Source organism: Sparus aurata, chromosome 1 (assembly GCF_900880675.1).
Source record: "Sparus aurata chromosome 1, fSpaAur1.1, whole genome shotgun sequence".
In the NCBI taxonomy this organism is placed as follows: Eukaryota; Metazoa; Chordata; class Actinopteri; order Spariformes; family Sparidae; genus Sparus; species Sparus aurata.
Window position 1 is genome coordinate 7654157 of NC_044187.1, and position 15001 is coordinate 7669157.

Here is a 15001-nt window from a genome sequence, read left to right on the forward strand (position 1 = left end):
TCGATTTTCAACCAGCTGTGTATCACTGAAAATGTTGGTGGTATATGCAAATGAACAATGGTAAAGTTCTCTCCATCTTGCCTGAACCCAGAGCCCGTAAAAAGATGCAAAAAACATCATCTTGTGGATTTTTAGATATTGTTGGCGACCAGCCAGCCTCCGGACAGTTTCCTGTTTCAAAGCGGACGACGCAGTATGTCACGCATCAGCATTGTTGAAGTTTTCCACCTTTTGAGCAAAAGAGATGACCCACGCCTTCTTCCTCTGCTTTCTCTTTCTACTGCATTAACAGCCCAGCTTTATGCACGAGCCATCTTTCCAGCAGTGAATCACTTCTTTAAGATCACCGTCCTACCCTTTGTGTCCTGTGGATGGGAGTGTTGTCATCCTGGAAGGGACCACTTCTATTTGGATAAAGACGCTTCATCATAGTGTAAAGGCAATCACTCAGAGCAACTTCGTATTGATTTGCAGTGAGCCCTTCCCTCTGGTGGATCCAGCTTACACCCCCCCACAGCATTATCAGAGCCAGTGGATTCCCTCACTGTAGGGTCAAGCATTCAGGCCTGTACTGTTCTTTTTGTGCGCCGCGCATGCACTCGCCCACTTGTTGCGAATGTGTCGAAGGATGACTCATCTGATCATATCCCTTTATTCACATGTCTGTGAACCGGTGGCAGTGGTTTTTTGTTTGCACCACTGAACTCTAACATGTGCATTCATCTCTGTAATGAGGGGGTTATGCACTGCCAACCTGCCACAATATGCCCGTCTACGTGATTTGTCAGCGGGGCGGCTCCTTGCTGGTACGGTCTGATGACGTCCTGCATTGATAGTCGTCACCTGAGGAAGAGTTTCTGGTTTTCCTTTATAACGCCGCTAATGTAGAAGCATTACACTCGTTAAATAGATTCACCACAATTTCTGACCCTGGTTATTGATGTTGTTCCCATAGATCGAACTGCGCATGTCGGTTTAGCCTGTGCTCCTGTTCAAACACAAGCCACTTGAGCAACCTTCGTGAGTGAAGCTGCTGTCACCCGTCTCCGATCAACTGACGTCCTGCATTGACAGGGGGAAGAGTTTCTGGTTTTCCTTTATAACGCCGCTAATGTAGAAGCATCACACTCGTTAAATATGCGGGTTCACCACAATTGCTGACCCTGGCTATTGATGTTGTTCCCATAGATCGATCTTTAGATGTTGAATCAGTCAGTGCTCCTGTTCAAACAATAGCCACTTGAGCAACCTTTGTGAGTGAAGCTGCTGTCACCCGTGCCCGATCAATGCACCCTCTTTCTAAGTCACCCGGATCTCTCCCTCTTGCCCTCCTGACACAGAACCAGAACCAGCTTATGTTATCTGCTTAACAGTTCCACTCAGTGCACCTGCATGGACACATCTGCATCATTATGTATGTTTTATTTCCCTCCGTCACCTGTCTGTATGTTTGCAGATCAAAAACACTGATACAAAACCGCCTGTTCACCAGCACTAGTCATCTATTGTATCCACCTGTTCCATTGTGCAGCAGCTTTAGCTCAATATAAAAGAAAAAATACCTTGTAGAAATAACCTGCAGCAATAAAAACCTCATGGATTGGAGAGAAGGCAGTGGGGTTACACTGGAAATCAGCTGAAAGAAAGAGCGTCCCCTGTTGATCGCCTTTGCTGCTGGAAATCAATACAGGAGAGCTGAGATTTGCCTAAACAACCGTGTCGGCATCGGACTGATCCAAGAGGAATCAGAATCAATATATATTTTTTTTCAGCATTCATTTCTTTTCTTTTTTTCAGAGAGAGAGATAGATAGAGAGAGAGAGAGAGAGAGAGAGAGAGAGAGAGAGAGGCGCGCCCCGGACCTGTTGACCCAGAGCCATACAATGAAATATTAAAAAAAGAAAGTGACCTTCATTTAATGAATTCATTCATTTATTTAATGAGATTAATTTCTCTTTCTCTTCAATTCTCAGGCTCACATGACAGCCACCACACTGCTCCATGAATAATTAAAGATCTCAATTAAATGATCCCACAATAGATGTTTCATGTTATAAAGTGCGTGTCGTTTTTTTGCGTCTTTGGACACGAACTAAGTTGTTCTTAGCAATTTATTTGTATTTTTAATTATCTTCTCATTTTTCCACCTGAAAACACCTGATTGTTTTTTTGTTTTTTGTTTTTTTCCAGAGCTGCTTGCTGTCAGGCTGATGTTGAAAAGTGAGAAGGCGCTGCATTAAATCACACAGAAATGAACGTCTCTTATTGATTTCTGGTTTGTATTGATGGTTACGTCCCTTATCACAGACTTCAAATCACATTCGACCGACGCTCGTTCTGGGAAACATTAGATAACCACTCAGGGGAATATGGAGGGGAAAACATGTTGCTTTTTACCTTTTCAGACATCAAAAGAGCGTCGACAGTAGTTCAGGAGGAGAAGAAGAAGAAAAAAAGGAGCCTGGTAATCCGTAATCATAAAATCTACTTTCCAAATCTTCCTCCCCTGCTCTCTGTAACTCCAGAGCCTCTGCTGCGTCTCCGCTGGAGAGGGTTTTTTGATATCCGAGCGATTTCCTCTTAAACCAAAAGCAAATATCCGAGCGGGTGCGTTCCTGTGTGGCTGAACGTCTTCCTCCTGAACATTTTCTAGTTTTTGCGCACAACTCTAGAAGACCGCAGTTCAGGCGGAGAGGCTGATGGACTGGACACCTGCGCGCATCAAAAAAAACCCGGATCCGAACGGTGCGCCTCGGGAATCCACGTGTATTTTCCTGTCCTTCCTCCTCACCCGTCTGTCTCTCCGCTCTTATGTTCACCCAAACAGGGGGCCTGGTGTAGATGAGGGGCCCAGAAGTGGTATCCGAGTTGACCAGGGGCGTAATCGCTCCATCAGCGCAGAGAGACGCGCTGCGCACCGGAGTCTGGAGAGGGTACAGTCGGCTCTAGATGGCAGGTCGGTGTCGCCGAACCGTCAGAGAGAGAAAGGGAGGAAGAATCGAAGAAGACACGCATGAGTGTCTCCCGGCGAGCCCCCCTGTGGCCCCCCCGTCTCTCCTCCTTTAATAAATGCCCTCTCGACCCTCAGGTGGTTTTCCCAAACGGTGTCCCCTGTTGATTCTCAGACACAGCAGATAAACTGGAGGTTATCGTCCACCGCCCGCGCCGACTGTGGGTTTTAAACTAGAGGACTCCGTGCGCAGCTCGTCTCTCCAAAACTCTGGGAATTCCTCAACTGATGCGCAAATGCGACTCACTGGAGCCGGTAAACCCTCACGGAGGACTGAAACCCCAGGCAGTGGAGACTACACCTGCCTGTTGCGGTTGTTTGGTGGCTCCCCCCGGTGCATTTCCAGGCGGGGAGGGTGGAGGGTGGAGGCTGGGCTGTATCAACAGTTTGCCCCGCAGTCGCCGCTTGAGCCTACGCACGAAACATCGACGGGCTCCGCGGGTGATTTCCTCTCACTGAAACGGGACTGACAGCCTGTGAGTCACCGTGGGATCGATACGTTTCTTTTAAAGTCGCCAATGGCCAGAGGTTACATATAATTATAAACAGCGTCGGGATGATCAACGACACGTGTTTTATTTTTTCCACAGGAGGACTCCTGTCTCCAGCGGAGGACACACAGGTGGGAGGAGAGAGAGAGATGGAGAGAGATGGAGAGAGAGAGAGGAGGCCTTTGAGGTGTCGGAAATAAATATTTTAACAGGGGCGCGTGCGTGTGTGCGTGCGTATGTGTATGTGTGTGTGTGTGAGAGAGAGAGAGGGAGAGAGAGCAGTGTGTGTGTGCGCAAGACGAACTGAGCGGTGGAATGAAAAAGCAAAAAAGGAAGTGAGAGATAAAACACACACACACACACACATACACACACACACACATACACACACGCACGCACGCTCACACGCACACACACACACACTCAGAAAGAAAAACAGAAAGTGTGATGGAGGAGAGGGAGAGAGAGAGAGAGGGAGCTGCTGGACTGTGTGGGCAGAGAAAACAGATTGTCGGATCAGCACCGCGGACAGCGAGCGGAGCGGAGCTGATGGCACCGGGTCACCCTTCGGTACATTCGGCCAAGAGTACCGGCAGCATGTACCGGTTCTGGACCAATTGAATACAACCACCCTCTTTCCCCTTTTTCCTTTCAGCTTCACCTGTTTTATTATGCAAATACTGTGAAGCACACACGCACACACACACACACAGAGAGAGAGGTTGATTATATGAATAAATCAATACATGTTTTTTTTTAGATGTAGCCAACCATCTAATTAGTGGAATTAGGAAAAGTTTAGATTCTACAGACCTGTCATGTTATTTTATTGAACAGCTGAACAGGCACATAATTATCTTTTATAGTTTTTATTTGAGATAATAAGCACACAAATATACATAATACAAGCCAGGACAAATATGACTCATTCGAGCACTGATGTGGCTCTTTTCACACACAACTGCAACTTGACAACTGTGATTATGAGCACAGTGTGGTCTTATATCGAACATACTGTAGGACAAGAGGAAGTTAGCAAATGTCAAGATGCTCAGCAGTGTTTGTACTGACGCTTCAATTCAAGCCAAAATCCCAAATGACAAGTCACAACCAGGACTTTGTTCTTTTCAGTCCAGCCGCCAATAATAATCCTGTGATTTAGTGTTAAAAGATGACGTGTACTCTTGGTCTACTTTTTCAGTTCATGCTGTGTACTTTTGTTCGAGCCACTTCCCTTCCAAACTTGACTCATTTCATCCAGTCATAAACTTTTGAGAACAGGTTCAGCTTTTAAGGTAAATATGAGTGCCTCTTACTTCAGATCTGAGCTGCTGACTGGAAAACAGTCATTGAATATCCAGATAAATACAAACACAGCAACATAGCAATCTGCAACCTGAGTCTCATAATGATGCCGATGATGAAATGATGAAGATTTTTAACAAATAGTTGGTAATAAAAAAAGGTCTTTGTAGGCAGCAAAAAAAACTAGCAATCAGCTATTTCACAACGTCTCCTTTTGAGAGATTCTGCCGAGACAAAGAAAACCTTTGCAGCTTCCTTTTTTGCTCCGACTGGATGACTTGTAAAATCATCCAGCACTGGTTTGTTTGTTTGCACAGCCCGAAGCAAACAATGAACCTGATGGAACAGACACAAAAACCTTCCGAAATCGCCCAAAAAACAAAAAATCAAAAAGTTTCCTTCCCCTGTGCATTTCCACGTGTGAGAGGTTAACTCATGACTTTTTTCAATAATTAGTCTTGGCACCAGCGGGAGACACAAATGTATCAACTGATGTCTGTGTCGCTCCCAGCCATGCTACTCAAACACGCCGCATGGCTGACCCACTAGATCCACTGCGACAAATCCTTTTACGACTGAGGTGAGAACAATGTGAGGTCAGCCAGGTTAAAGTTAAAGTTGTGAGCAGAGACTGCAGAGTTTCAAGAGCATCACCGACACGAACCGCCTGCATTTTTTGAAACCATAAAACTATTGAAGTCAGATCATTCGGCAGCCTGACAAAGAACCACTGGAGAGTCATTCGTGTTTCTGTATGAAATTGATTTCATTTCATCATTACATTCTAATCAAGCCTCTGATTTTGTGTTTAATTGAAGTTTGAACATTTTCAGCGCGGTCGATAAGCACAATATGACAGATGAACGACTCTCTCGATGCCTCCACCGGGGATGATCTCATTGCTAAAATGTTTGGCACTGAGCGGGACGTTAGTAAAACGCACAGCGTGTAATTTCTGCCGAGGGTCTCTTTGAATCAAAACAATGAAAGCGACAGAAGAAGTTTGATAATGTTGTGAAGCAGCGTGAGAGTCGCTGACTTCATTGGTGAGTTACAGCAACTGCAGATGAGAGAAGACTCCATCTGACAAGACTGGGGGAGAAATAAGGTGAACAGACGAGGTAATATTTTAAAGTTATAAGCTGTGTTTAATTATGACTTTCTTCTTCTGTCACTGACGAATCATCTACTGTTTATCCGGAAGTGAAGTGCCAGGGGACCAAATGAAACGACCGCTACCTTGAATGAACTTGCAGGTCCTCTGGATTTGGACATTGCTCAATAAAATGTTGATGAAGGTTCTCAGTCATCCAGGTCGTGGTAAGTCTAAGTGCTGTATCGTAGGCAACTGGAATTGTTTCAGTGTCTTGAAGACCAAAAGGCTTTTTCAGTTCTAACAAACTGGAGGGGAGTTGCAGGCTTTTAAAATGTCTTACGCCTTACATAGTGTGGGAGTGTCCTTACATAGTTTGGGAGTGTCCTTACATAGTATGGGAGTGTCCTTACATAGTAGGGGAGTGTCCTTACATAGTTCGGGAGTGTCCTTACACAGTGTGGAAGTGTCCTTACATAGTGTGGGAGTGTCCTTACATAGTTCGGGAGTGTCCTTACACCGTGTGGGAGTGTCCTTACATAGTTCGGGAGTGTCCTTACATAGTTCGGGAGTGTCCTTACACAGTGTGGAGTGTCCTTACATAGTGTGGGAGTGTCCTAACATAGTATGGGAGTGTCCTTATATAGTGTGAGAGTGTCCTTACATAGTTCGTGAATGTCCTTACACCGTGTGGGAGTGTCCTTACATAGTTTGGGAGTGTCCTTACATAGTTCGAGAGTGTCCTTACATAGTTCGGGAGTGTCCTTACACAGTGTGGGAGTGTCCTTACATAGTGTGGGAATGTCCTTACACAGTGTGGGAGTGTCCTTACATAGTGTGGGAGTGCCTTACATAGTATGGGAGTGTCCTTACATAGTGGGAGAGTGTCCTTACAGAATCGTTAAGGACACTTGTGAGCTCTGAGTTTGAGTCGTTAGGGCCACTTGTGGATCGTTGGTCAAACTGGCCTTCCTGTGGGTTTCTAGGGTTAGATCAATAAAATACAGAACAAAGGTCAAGTCGTTTTAAGATGTTTTAAAGTACAAATCGTACGTACTATAGTTTAAAACCATCCAACGAGTGACCTGTCATTTCCTTTACGATAGAAGTGTGTGTAAGCTGTGTTCAAATCAATTAATCCACCTTATAACTGTAAATAAATGTCAGCCACTACATTGTCGTATCGATGCCCAGTTCAGTTTGGCACGCTGATTATTGATTGCTGTGTCTGCTGAAGATCAATGGTTCTTTGATAGATGCTAGAACCTTAGGGGTCCCCCCCGACTACGCTTTGTTATGTTTGGTCTGAATTCTCATTTTGTGTGCACATTTTACAGAGAGATGAGATGCAAGTACGTTACAAAGAGTTGCTCCATTATTGATGGAATGGCGTGCAATGTAAGAATATCTACTGCTACTGCGCTGCGATCCAGATCACTGATGGGAACACGGAGCGGATCTCAGCACACGGTTCTCCAGAGGCATCTGGATGCCGGTCATCTTCTCCTCCTGATATCCGTCATCACTTTTGCCTCCTCTTGGCTTCGCGCACCACTTGGCCCAGCAGCCCCATCATCGCTGCAGTTGTTGCCCATCAAGCGAATGTTTGCTTCACTGGAGCTTTGAGGCAGTGGGAGTAGTGCAAACAGATTAAAAAAAAAAAAAAAAAAACTAGCAGCAGTTAATTCTTTGATAGAAATGTTTATCTTTACATAATACTCTCTCCTAGTTTACTTTTCTGTGTGACCTGGGTCATTTTGGTTCATTTATTCCCCTTCTCTTGCAGCAATGGCAGAAAAAAAACAGCATGTAATCAAGCTAATAGGATGAAGACATTTATTTATTTCTATTCAGCAATCTCTATTATTTTCTTTTTGGGCCCGCTTTTCTGCTGGCCTGTTGTCAGGGGTGGACAATTACTGCAGTTAAGCTTCTTTATTTGTCAGAAACATGACATCCACTCTGAGGCCTTTGGTCTCTTAATCATGCTGAATGTCACTGTAACCAGTTGGTATGGATACTCAGTCCTCAGCAACTGTTCATGTGACTCTGAAAAGCTGTTTAAATAACCTTCAACTCTAAAGGGAAATAGGATTGTATTGTATCTTGGTACAGCTCTGCAGAGCGGCATGTGGCATGTTTATTTGATATGTGCCAATAACAGTTAACTCACCAGGTGTGGACTTTTATTGTGTTTCATAACACATTTCTGCTGTTTGGGGACTAAAACTGCCAACTTCTTGGCCTTTCAACACACTCCGTATCTTTTTTTCCCCTTGGCCACTTACATTTCAAGCTGCTCAACAGTGAAGGGCAGTGAGTTATGAGCAAACACAGGCAGCTGAAACATAAAACACTCCTCGGACAGTAAAGCAAATGACATGTCTGGGTGTCGTGTCAGAGATCTGTCCATTGTTGTATTTCCTACACTTCAATTTAAAATCATGTTGTTAATGTTGGAATCAGCAACGTCAGATTTAACATTAAATTATGCCTTAATCAGTCAATCAGTAAACGCATTTTTATCTGGTGATATACATAAAAAAAAAAGTATAGATTAAAAAAAAGATGGTTGGGCAGTTTCATAAGTTTTCCTTTTTTTCACTTGTATATTTCTGTATTTACTTTTCATGTTATAGCATGAAAACTGATTGTTTAAAAAGGTATACTACTGAACGCAGAATTTGTTAATTGCTGTTTCAGAAAACAAACTTTTCAAAGATGGCCACGATTCTCCATCTCCAACGAAGAGAGGGAGCTGTCTTAACAATGATAAAGGAGTTAATCAGAGAAATAAAATGTTATTTCCTGATTGTTTCAGATTCTTGGTTTTGTTCTAAAGCACAAATAAATATGCGTAAACCTCCGCACAGCCCTGCAGGAAGATGCCGCTGCAGGATTTTATCCAAATTAAGCCAAAGTTTCATCCTCTCCATAGATTGCCTCATTGCTCTGTGTGCATGCGTGTGAATCTCAGCTCCACCCTCGGTCAAACGCACACACACAGCTTTTGCCTTTGTTTGGTACTTTTGTCAATAAAAATGTGCCATCGAAATACTTCTAACTTGACTTAACTTATAGATCCCTGATCTCACAGTCTGTGTGCTGCTATTGGCTGGGGGCTACACACCTCTGGTCAATGGTTGACACCAAGAAATATCCAACAAATCCAACAAAATACAGGCCGTATAGATTTTGTATTACTCTATACAATATTTCACAGAAAATCATGCATGGGCTCTTCAACTTTAGGCAATATGTTAAAACATAGGATAAATCTGGAACTTCAATTTGTGTTTGAATCTTTCCTGTAAGACCAAACAAGGGACAAAAAAAAAAAAAACACAGCTGCAGGTGATGAGCCTATACGTTATAGTGCCAGCGCACTCAGGCACATCAAGTCTCTCCTCGTCTTTATCTTACCCACAGCCGCTCTCAGAAACACACAGAGCAGCACAGCGGCTGTGACAGCGTGGTTTATCAAAATCGTATTGGATTTCACCTTGGCCCCGGCTACTGCAAACAGAACAAGGAAGGTCAGGCAGTCTCCCAGATGCTCGTGAGCAATCCCACCCCGGAGGCAGAGAGGTCGTTGTGCACCGCGGTCACGTTCCAGCTGTCCTCTCAATGCCCACTTGTCTCTTTTCACATCAGGTCCTCATACATGCGGGTGATGGACTGCAGGGAATATAAGAAGGTAGACCCACTGAAATATGGCAAGCAGCGTGACACGGTAGTACACATCCTGATTGATTTTTTTTATTCCAAGTACTCACACATGCTCGTCCAGAGCGAACGTACAAGGACAGCAATAGTGGAATGAGCTAAAAGCAACTGGTAGCAAAGGCTGTGAAGGTCTGAGTTACAACATCCAGAGAAAAGATGTAACATCTAAATGCCACGAGACTAATGATAAAACAGCTCTTCAGCTGAGGGAAAAAAGTACTTCTAAAAAATAAGGAGCCCAGCAGCTGTGTGTGGGGTTTGATAAATGAGCAGAAAGTGTTTTGAAAATGTTGTTTTATGCCAATATTCAGTCTGGCATCAGTCTGGTCCATATGTGTTACCTTTGCTCCGACAAGTAGCTTGAGTGTCTGTTTCTCTGAATTGATTTTATCCATGTTTGTTATCATTTTTCTTGCTCTGCCACAGGCCAGTGTTCAGTTAGCGCAGAATGAGATCCATGTGAATCAATGAGAGGAAAATCTGAGTTATGTGTAGTTATTTAGGCTAAGAAAAACAAGCAGCCAAGTTGACTATAAATCATAGCTGCCTTGCCTTATTGATGAAACTATATTACATGTAAGCAATCCTGAAGTGTCAGGGTACGCACATGTAACTACATGGACATCATGGAATAGCTATGGATGGTGTTTTTACAGGATATCTAGAAATAGTCATATATCATATTGATCGTCATCATATATGTCGTGTTCTTGTTTCCTGTTTCTGTCTCACACTTACCTTCTCTTGCTCTTGCGGCACTGTTTGTAGCTGCTACAGAGAAAAGTAAATGAAACTGATTACATTCTTGCTGTTTCTTTGATTCAGGGAAATAATGAAAGCCAGCCAGTTCAGTTGGACCGTGATAAGTGGCAGCTTTAATTAACTTAATGAGCTTAAAATCAATCAAGGTTAGCTTAATATTTAAAAATCAAATGAAAGACGTTTGGCACCGACTACAATGAAGCCTACGTGACGTTGAAGCACTCATACCAACACCGTAATAAAAATTTAAATCCCTGAAATTTATGGAGATTATTTTTCGTGATCTGAAACACACGTATAGTATTCTGCTCACGGACAGCGAAGTGCTGATCACACATAAAGAAAGGCCCCCTGAGGAGAAAGTCCTCATAGCTGCAGTTTGTCCTCCATCAGGTCCTTTCACCCTTTGACTTTGTGACTTCTACACTGAGAACTCAGCGAGACAAAGCTCTTATCACTGAGGCCACTTCAGAACGCCGAAGCATTCGATGAATTCAAGGTCTTGCGTGACTTGAAGTATGTCGTCGTACTGTGTAGAGCGAATGTGAAGCTGGTAGATAAAGTGGAGAGGATTCTTTCTTTTACCTTAAGGATGCAGCACACTCCACGTTGACAGATGTTTGCTGTAGCTGGTGTGATGGGCCGTGGAACAGCTGCAGCGGGGGGGGGGATGTTTTGCAGATGAGTCTGTTCCCGCTCCATTTCAACTCGCTCGTGGTTCAGCTGGAGTGACCTTGATGTAGAAGCGATGCGTCTGCTACAAATGGACATAAACATGTTCCAACAAAATCAATCAGAAAAAAAAAAGTTATTCCTTAATATCACGTATTCCTGGCGTGAAGTTTTTTTTTGCCTGACGCGGTACAAATAAGATTCGCTTTATGAGGTCGTCAGTCACAAAATACTCTTTCGCCGATGCCATTTTGACTGAAAATCGATGACCAACCGCAAGGACAATTAAGCCCCGCCAAAAAAACAAAACAAAAAAAAGCTTATGCACACGCATCAGCGCTTTAAAGGTCAGCTATCGTTTTCAAATACCGCACAGAACCTAAAGTGTAGAGCGCCGCTGTGTGCTGCTCCTGGCATTAAGGAGAAAGACCGATACTTAATCTGAAATGTCTCCTGTGATGGTTAAGGAGTCGGAGTTATGAAAGCCACCTAAAGTGACGTGAAATTATAGGGGACGGTGGTTTCAAGTAGTCGTCCTGACTTCTTTTATCAGTCCGCTCTGTCTGTTTTATGTTCGCTGTGGAAGACAGAAGGCGGCGAGAGATGAGAGAAAAAGAGGAAAATGAACGAGAGAGGAAAGAGATGATGGAGACAGATTGAGTACTTATTCCCAAAAAATAGCTCTGAGTTATTTTAAGTTGGTACTGATGTAGGATTTCCTCTGACCTTAAACGCCTTCGTGTAATTAGAAAGTATTAACAGCTTCCAAGTGCGTTTTTTTTAAGTAAGAAAGATCTCTAGTGCAACAAACCAGAATGACTGAAAGTCATCCATAAGTGTGATGGATCAGTTTAGTTTCACTTAATATGCTTATTGATTATCTATGACTTTGAAATGCTTTCGGCCACATCCTCCCCTTCGTGCCCCGGGCTGTAATATCTCTCCTCTTTTTCATCATCATCTCCCTCACTTCCCATCATCACAACTCCCCAAATCTCTAATCCCATCATCTATATGCAGCGAGAAAAGGAAATGATAGTACTTTTAAAAAAGTACTCTCTTAGACACGCAGATCTACAGACGGAGGGAGAGATGTTTGGTTTTTACAGCGCCACAGTGATGACAGACATCAAATATAAAAGCATGGAAACAAAAACTATGATTTGTGCAAGTGAGACAAAAAAAGAAAACAACACTCCAACAAACTTTTCTGTGGAAAGGAAATGTCTTTTTTAGATGTTAGCACAACCATAAAAAAAGGATTTGTATCGTCACACCGTGGTGAGGGATGTCCTGTCTTGGGGTTTTTGTCTGGCGAACTTCCTGTTTTATGTTGAAAATCTAATCCTCCTCTCGTTTCAGGTCACTTGCCCTTCCTCCTGTGTCACCGGTGTGACGTCTCCCCTGATTCCCTCATTGTTTCCACCTGTGTCACCCTCCCTCATGTGTATATAGTCCTCGTCTTCCCCTGTCTTGTTGCCAGAGTATTTCGTCGCGTCGAGTACCTCCAGCCTTTTCCGCAGCCTAAGTCAAGAACCTCGTGCTTTATCAAGTTTGTATTTTCATGTTTTTTCAATTCCTCTGAAGAAGAGTGACCTTATTTTGTGATAGTTTTTTGGTTAGCCTTGAAGATAGTTTTGTTTGCTGATTGTTTTGTTTCCTCCTTTGGAGCGTTTTTTGTTCTTGTAGGTTTTCGTAGCTCAGTTAAGTTTTCAGCCTTTTGGTTTTTCCCTCTTTGAGAGTGGTCTTTTGTTTTGTGTAATTTTCATAGTGTATTTATTCTTCAGGTTAGTGTAGACCTTGTGCGTTTTTCCTTCTTCGGGAGTGATTTTCTGTTCTTTGTTTTCTTGTGTTTCGTCCTCGTCTGTTCAGGCGAGTCTAGATTTTCACAGCCTGTTGTGTTGTCACCCATTCTGATAATAAAAGCCTGTCAACGCCGTTCACTGACTGCATCTGAGTCCTCCATTTTACCCAGGTCTGACATGTGTGAATGCGTGTAAGCCTTCGGTACCAGAGAGAACTGCTAAAGATGTGAAACATGTTTATCCTTCTGGCGTCCGGGTCCTGTCATGCTGTTCATTATCCCTCCACACGTGTCTTGTATCCGTTTAATCATGTTACCTGAGTGTGCCTTCCCTTCACACCTGCACTGCATCTCCTTCATTAGCTCTTCCCTCCAAGTGTTCTTCAGCCCATCAGCTCCTTCGCTGTTTGCAGTGTTTTGTCATTCATTAGCTTCACCTGTGTCTCTTCCACTGTGTCTCAATTCAGGGTCTGCATCCTTCAGAGAAGCATTTGAAGGCCAATTACGTCACAACGCCAATGAAGGCTCCTCCAAATGCTCCTTTTCCCTCTTTTTGGAGGATGCACCGCTACTATCCCCAGTGGCCTCACATATCCCAAGATCCTTTGTGCGCCCGAAAGAGAGAAAATGGCGACATCGCGTGGCGTAGATTTGTCACTTTCGCGGGCCTGGGTGGCAGAAATCGTGGGGTAAGGGTGAAACATTTGGTGACGCAACCAGGAAATGCTCCAAAGGCTAGACCGTCACATTTAACAACGGCTGGTGTGGTTAACAAGGTCTCTCTGAAGGACTCTCCTTCGAAGACCGCAAAGGCCGGGTCCTGCGAAGGATGCAGACCCTGAAGCGAAACACAGCATTTGCCGTTTGTTGGTAATCCAGCTTTGCAACATTAGCACACTTGATGAAGGTTGGATGACTAAAACACGGTTTCTAACACAGTTGAGAAGCAGCTCACCAGGTAAAGTTCGCGCCTCATTGAGTCTACTGACGATGAGACTGGAGGTGTGAATCCTCCCTATTGTTTTTTGCCGCATGCAGTAAAAGCTGGCTGCCATAAAAACTTTAATGTCAAATTCTTCAGACGTGTGTGACTGAACTGAAGGATATCTAACGTTTCATTGTACAAACTTTTTGTCACTTGGACATCACAAGTGAACTTTGAAAAGGCATCTAAAAAAAGACGCCAAAAAACTTTCTCTCCACTGGACGTCTTCTTTGCCGCCGTTGCATGGACGTCTTCTGGATGTGTTTTTGCTCAGTGGGAACGCTCCATCGGTTATAGTGTGACCGACATAATTCAGGTTTAGGTGCAGACTAGGAAGAGCATTAAATGTTTGATTTTTCTTTGACAACCATTACAAACATCTGTGGTGATTCACATGTGTGGTATCTATTGATGTTTTCCTGTGACAGCTATTATGATTACTGTATTCTTTAAGTTGTTGCTGTTATATGTAAGGGATAATGTATAGAACGGCGGTCACTATCTGGAAAATAAGTCCCGACAGGACGAACCGCCCTGAAGGGACTTATTTTCCAGATAGTGACTGCCGTTCTATACATTATCCCGCTTATTACACTGTTACTTGCCAACACGAAAAAAACTTGACACAATGTGTCTTTTTACAATGTATTTGTTACCGTTCATAGTGTTTTTCAGCAGAGAAATATAGTTCGCCAAACTGACGTCGTTTCGCTTCTCCCTCTTCGCTGCTTTCCTCTTTTTCTTTTCTTGACCGGTGACGACAACTCAGCCTTTTGCCAAGAGTTGAAATCATCGTATTTTCCAAAAATATTAGAGTTAATGCAAAACTCATCCATACTAGGAGTAAGTTTTTTCTGATATGAAGTAGGTTACAGATCAGCTGACGTTGCCTAGCGACGCTGGAGTGAAAAGTGACCGGACTACTTGCGGAGCAAAGATTTTAGAGCACGGAGTGATACGAAATACGTGAATCAGAGGCAGAAAGGCCACTTTCCTTGACAACGGTCAAATATGTTTAGCAGCGGTCAATGATATGAAAATAATTGACCGCCGAACGTTGGAGAGGCCCATTCAAGTGAATGGAGCATTCTACAGCATTAAGAAGAGCCGTGTAATAAATGTGCAGTAATGTCATTGATGGCTACAAACACAG

General features: G+C 43.6%; 1 protein-coding gene across 1 annotated transcript in view; it reads right to left on the reverse strand.

Annotated features, from left to right (window-relative positions):
- The window catches only part of cacna1ib (calcium voltage-gated channel subunit alpha1 Ib), a 232969-nt gene extending 229324 nt beyond the window's left edge, over positions 1-3645 (reverse strand). The window contains exon 1 of the mRNA XM_030431025.1: positions 2398-3645. The gene's annotated coding sequence lies outside the window, so the exon portion shown is untranslated. The remainder of the gene's footprint in view (positions 1-2397) is intronic.
- Positions 3646-15001: the final 11356 nt, after the last annotated feature.